Genomic DNA, 6445 nt, shown 5'->3' with positions numbered 1-6445 from the left:
TGTTCACGGGCTGCATATCTTGAATAAATCTCAAAGTATCATTCTTCTTTGGTACAGTAAACCACCTGTTAGAATAAGGTGCAGAAGAGGGTTCCAAAATCCCCATTTTAATCTTCTCATTCAGCAACTCTATCAGCTTTGGCAAGTGTGCTTTAGGCACAGGTATAGGACGTATATTCCATGGTACATGAGGAACAGTGAAGATGACCATACGTGCAACCAATTCGGGACTAATGCAGCCAATTTCATGTGGAAAGAAAGCAAATGCCTTGCCATGACGTCCAAGCATCTCTCTAAAACATTCTTTTTCCACTGGAAGCAAAAAATCATCATTTCCAATCTTCAATTCTGCAAGAGTTTCAGCAGTAAACTTATGTCCAATATTTGCAGGGTCCCTCAACATAGGCTGCTTCATAGCTTTTTCAATCTGTTCATCACTATCAGAAGGAAGCGGGCCTGCAACCGGCTTAACCTTCTTATCAACTGTTTTATATTTTGTGTCAACCTTGGCATCATTCAAGCACTCTCTTCTTTGCTGCAATTTCTGCAAATTTTCAGCAACTTTCAACTCTGTTGGCTGAAAAATTTCAGCCTTTAGCTCTATGGACTGCATGGGTGCAGCCTGAAACTCTGTATGCAGAAATTTTTCTGCATTCAACTCTGTTGGCTGAATGAATTCAGCCCTCGGCTCTATGGACTGCATAGATGCATCCTGAAACTCTGTATGCATAAATTTTTCTGCATTCAACTCTGTTGGCTGAATGGATTCAGCCCTCTGCAATTCTATTAGCTGATCAAGATCAGCCATAAATTCAGTTTGCTGAGTTTTCTCAGCCTCTAACTCTGTTTGCAGCATAAAACCAGAAATTTCCTGAAACATATCCAAGGTTTGCACAGGTATGATCTTTAAACCCTTACATACATCAGTTTTCAGCATTGCTCTCATCTCAAACAATGTATCTGCATAAGACATCCCTTCATACAATCCATCCACATGCTCTTCTGCTTGCAAAATACCTGCATTCTTCAACTCTTTCTCCTTACGACCAATGTACTGCCTGGCAGCTCTAGGCAAATCTGAAATTTTCTGATAACTCACTGAACTATCTGAAGAAAAACCAACAAAATTATTGGAGAAAGACTGGCTGCCAGGAGGCGAGATCTCCTCTTTTCTCCGCTCCGTACCACTGGCGTCTCGCAAGACAGCAGTACCTAATGAAAATCCAACTCCTTCGCAGGTAGTGGTGCCTCACGCAAGGAGTCCCTGTTTCTCGGATGATTTACCCCAACAGTCATAAACTGAACAGCTCGCATACCATCTTTACTGCGTATCCGTGCATAAGCTGACCCGTCATCCATCACTTTTGTTTCCATTCTTGCTTCTGTAATGAAAGGCTGTCCAAGAATAATCGGATAAGAGCATGAATCTTGAACAAAGCAATGATAATCCTCTTCAACATTACCAATAGAAATTCTGATACTCGGACAAGCAGCATGCATATCACCAGAAGTATTATTGGCGGCTCTCATGCGCCAGCCATGCTCTGCATCCATAGGCCACTTGCCACTCTCATAAACACCTCGAGCAATAAGATTAATCTCAGAACCATGATCAACTAAAGCGATCAAGGGAATTTGTTTCTCTCCAATCCTTACCACTGTCTCAGTGGTTGCTCTAGCCCAATGACTTCGTGAAAAATGGCTGCGAGGAATGAGAATAGGGGTCTCATCATCTTCATACTGCATAAGCTGCACTATTTTCTCCAATTGCGGATTAACAGAAGCATTCTCAACCATCACTGCTTCATCATGCTCTTCCCCAAGAGCTCCATGCCACAATCCCTGTAAAGCAGGTCCTTCCATCGCATGTCGTTTCCTCCGCAAAAGATCCTGCATCTGATCCTGTATTTCTCTTCTAGCAATCCCAAGAGCCTCTCCAACAGTAAAAGTGACTTCACTATTCAAAATTCTTTCATGAAAAATCTTACTCATATCCGTTTGCATATCAAGGTCTGACAAGAGCTTGAATCCTGGCTCTTTTCTTGGTTGCCTCTTTTCTTTCTGCTTGTCTCCCATTGGTTGATCAGAACCTATTTGAGCTGGAGAATTTGACATAGGTGGAGCTTTAACAGGTGGTGAAACAAAGTCATTCCCTCTAGTCTTTTTGGAGGAGCTAGGACCCTCCTCATCTCTTCTTCTCTTTTCCTCAACCATGGCATCTAAACCCTGCGTTTTAGCCATATAAGCAAAAATAGAATACCTGTCAACAGGAGAATCCCATCCTGTTTCTCCTCGGATGCTAGAGCCCACACAAGTCATAGTAGAAGTTTGAACTTTCCCTCTTCTCGCTATCTCCAAGGCAGAAGACCATAAAGCAGAGTCTCCATCAGATTTCTGCTCAAGCTGGACTCCAAAAGCTGAAGCATCTCCTCTAACACTCACATAAGCTGATCGCGCAGCCATATCATCAACAAGCTTCTTCATACCTCCCTTACCAAAGTTCGTGTCAAGAGGAGCGCCAGTCTCTGTCAGCCATATCTTCCCATCTTGTCCCCAGAACACTACATTCTTCTTACGTGCTTCCTGAAAAGCATCACAATCTCTGCAATGTTGGTACTCTGTACTATCACACCAAATACATCGTCGCCCTTTTCTTTGACTAGCTGGAAAAGCAGTCACTGGAGCAGGTGCTACAGCAGGTACTGACATAAGTTGCTCCTTTAACTTACCAACTTCAGCTTTGACTGCTTCAATCGTCAAATCCGCCAAGCCTTTAATAACATCATCTACAGATAAGGGCACTGGAGCAGCAGGAACTAGTGGATTCACAGCAGGAGGAGTAGGCTTAGGCAAAGAAGTTGCAGCAGGGGTAGAAGAAGAAGTCTCCAAGGATTTTTCAGGAACTGATCCTGTATTTCGATGCAATCTTACTCTCCTGCGCTGCTTCTTAACAAGAGCATTCACAGCATCAATGACATGTCTCTACTCAGTCTTTAAACCTGAATCAGTAGCTTGATCTTCCAAAAGATCATCCAACTTTTCCTGTAAATCAGCATCTGCAGCTTGCAAAAATAACTCCACTTTATGCATCTCCAAAGCTTGCTGTTCAGTCCCATCCAACTGATCATAACGGCTTTCAAACTCTCGCAGAAGAGCGGTAACAGAAAGTCCCTTATTAGGCATAGAAACCCATGCTAAAAAATTCCTGCGATTCATAAGACCTGTATCCTCCAGGAAATATTCATATTTTAATGCCTTTTTAAATTCAGCCCAACCTGCATGTGCCTCTTGAATTTCTGCAATTCGACGTTCAAGAGCGCGCACCACGATCCGCAAGAAGTAGCGGCTCCAAAAATCTTGAGAAACCCCAAAAAACTTCATCTTTTCTTCATACAAATGCATGTAAGTTGACACTTGCTGGCCATTAAACTGCTTCATCTCCTGTTGGACAGCTTTCAAGGCATCCATAGCATCACTGTCTCGTTTTGCATGAGCTTGCTGCTGCATATACATGGTAAATGACTGAAACAGGTTCTTCATAACATTATCATCTGTCATCTCTTCTTGCGAGTCTCCCATCTTGCTGATGACGCAGCACTTTCACGTCGGGTTCACCAGAAATGTCGTAAAGTTCATGCAAGGGCTGCAGAACACGGGGTTCAAGGTACAGCAAGAAATAAAGACTAACAATAAGATCTCAATAACACAATATTTGATGCCAAGATCATTATATTGTTTGTCAAGTATATTACAAAAGAAGAGTAAAAAATAAATGACAAAGCATGTCGATCTGTCCTCTGTTTTTCAATAAGTGTATGAACTTGGTTTCAGGAGCACCAAATAAATCTCTCAGTTTCAAGACTTAATCATAAACAGCTTTACTGTTTCTGTCTAAAGGGTACTTTAGACCATTCATATCATTCAAAAATGAATGACTGTTTGGATCTCTAAGTAGTTGAGATTACAAGGTTCCAAGTCAAGGCCATACTTCACAATGTAGGCATGCAATTTATTACCATCAGCAAGATCTACCCACTTTCAGCTCTCTTCCTGTCAGTTCCTTTATGACTTCTGTAAGGATATCTGAACAAACTCTGTTTTTAAATCTTCCTTGGCTGCACTAATGAATGCCTCATAGTCTAAACTGCATTCTCGTTCATTGTGAAGCCATCGATGTATCACTGCTGATGTAAACTGCCTGAGAAGGGAGGTTTCGAAGATTATCAAAGCATTGAGTAGTCAAAGGCAACCACGAAAGACAGCAGCGATTGCAAAAGCTCATGCTCATCCACATCTCATAACGTCAATCTCAAGCTCCTCAATAAACTATTAGTTGTTGCATCTGCTCCCAGGTCTGCCCTGTTCTCCAAATTCCATCAACTGACCTCAAGAACCTCAAGACCAATAAATCTCTTCTTTGACAGAGACTCTATTATTTCATTCAGCTTTCCTCCGGTTTATAGAGTCTGAGTTAATCACTGTATCACACATTAACCGTTCTGTAGAGAAAGTCAATTATGTGGGCCTTGAAGATGATTATGAACTCGACTCGACATTAAACAGGTTGCAATCGACAGAGAGGCGCCTGCTCCATTGCATTAATGCTGTTCTGCATTCTCTGGGACAGATTAGCCTTCACATCTTATGCTGCGCTATTGAAGGAGGTGATGGAGACCTTCACTCGCTTTCATCCCTTTTCTGCAAAGCCAGCAAAAGCCATTTCCCACCATGATCAAAATTCGGAGTGCATCAGCGTGAAGCCTGTCAAGTGATATGCTTGCTGAATAGCAGGATGATAATGCTGCGGTAAGCATTAAAGAACACTTTTGCCATGGTGGTGAAGGCCTGTTACAGTCGTCAAATTCAGATAAGCGAGGGACCACCAAGATTCAGGATAAGTAGGACCAGGGCGTTGAGCCATGGCAACTCAGACTGAAAGTGCACATGATGCAGTTGCAATTATGAGAAAGAGGGATAGGGACAGGAAGTAGCCACTTGCGGTATTCCTCCAGGGAGCATAACCATCGATGTATCCTCGATCAGATGACAGTGTCTATCTTCATCTCAGTCGCACCAGTAATCGTTTCTGCTTCCTCCAAGCTTTCCTCCGCTTCTTTAACTACATCGCGGCCTCATCCTGGACTAGAACCAGTAAGAATGGCGTCTCAACCCTCTTCTCCCATCAACGCTCAGAATTCTTCACAATGCAGAAGAAGGATTAGATTCTGGGGAAATAATTAAGTCCTTTCGCCTCGAATTCGCCTGGCTAGTTGAATGTCTTTAGGCATAAAGGTGACTCGCTTCGCATGAACTGCACAGAGATTTGTATCCTCGAACATCTCCAGATTCACAGACGGCCCTCTCCCCAGGCTTTTGTTCCTTTCCAAATGCTTATGCAAGCCCTCAGATTCAGATCTCCCCGTTCCACTGTTCCTCCAGTGCCGTGTCTTCCCTTGTCAGCGTGTCTAAAAGCTTTTTCTGCTAACAAGGCCAAAAATAGATTGAGGATGTCCAAGTAGAGAGCGACTGAGGCCAAAATATACTGATCGTAGGTATAGTTTTCGATCAAATTGTCTGTGTCATAGATTTTATAAGCACTAAATATGATGGCTGCAAGGGCCCCATATATGGTCAGGGAAAGCCGTCCTAGTGGAAAGAAAGCCTGGATGAGTCCGAAAAGTAAGAGAACCATGAGGCCTGCAAAAAGCATGGGACTTAGGTAACTAAAGTCATAACCTTTCTTTGCTGCCCAAAATGTGTAGGCAGTAAGAGAAAGCACAACAGCTGCTGTCAATATTAGTGCCTCCAATATAATTCTTCCTTCTGTATAAGCACGAACTATGCCAATTGTCAGACTCATGGTGACTGTGAAGAGGCCAAGCAGTGTCTTTCCACCAATAAAAAAAAACCCAAGAAGCTTTTATGCTCTTGAGGAATCTTAAAATTCCTATTACAAGAGAACTACTCCTCTGCACATCTGCTTGCTCAAGTGCCTTCGCAATTGTCATCACCACCATAATCTTCATTTCATCCAGAAGTTCCAGCATCATTTTAACTCTGTTTGCTTTGGCAAGACCATTAATGACGATTTCAAAGGTCACCCTGTTTGGCATCATATGCATGTCCTACATCATTTCTTAAAGATCATCATTAAAATTATCAGCTTGATAATGTCCTTTGGCATCAGTTTTTCATATTTTTCTTATACACACACATCATACATCCAAACAAAATTATACGCATGCATTAAGGGAATATATACATTGGATGCGGATTATCAAAATGCATCACACAAACAATGAATCACACGCAGAAATTAACACAAATGCACAACAAAAGAAATGGAGGTGTATACGACTTGGATGCGCAGCAACACGACAACGGGTGGAATCTTGGATTAGTAATCCCTGTGGATTGCTGGATAGCCTTCGGGCGGATTTTATGA

General features: G+C 42.4%; 1 pseudogene; it reads right to left on the bottom strand.

Annotated features, from left to right (window-relative positions):
* Nucleotides 1-5347: 5347 nt before the first annotated feature.
* On the bottom strand, nt 5348-5860 carry LOC148016379 (protein LIFEGUARD 4 pseudogene; annotated as a pseudogene).
* Between the last annotated feature and the right edge of the window lie 585 nt (nt 5861-6445).

The sequence above is a fragment of the Lygodium microphyllum genome, chromosome 23 (genome assembly GCF_053477565.2).
Source record: "Lygodium microphyllum isolate KBCC chromosome 23, Lygodium_microphyllum_v1.1.10, whole genome shotgun sequence".
NCBI lineage: Eukaryota > Viridiplantae > Streptophyta > Polypodiopsida > Schizaeales > Lygodiaceae > Lygodium > Lygodium microphyllum.
Note: the sequence above shows the minus strand (reverse complement) of the source record. Positions and strands in the feature narration are given on the sequence as shown.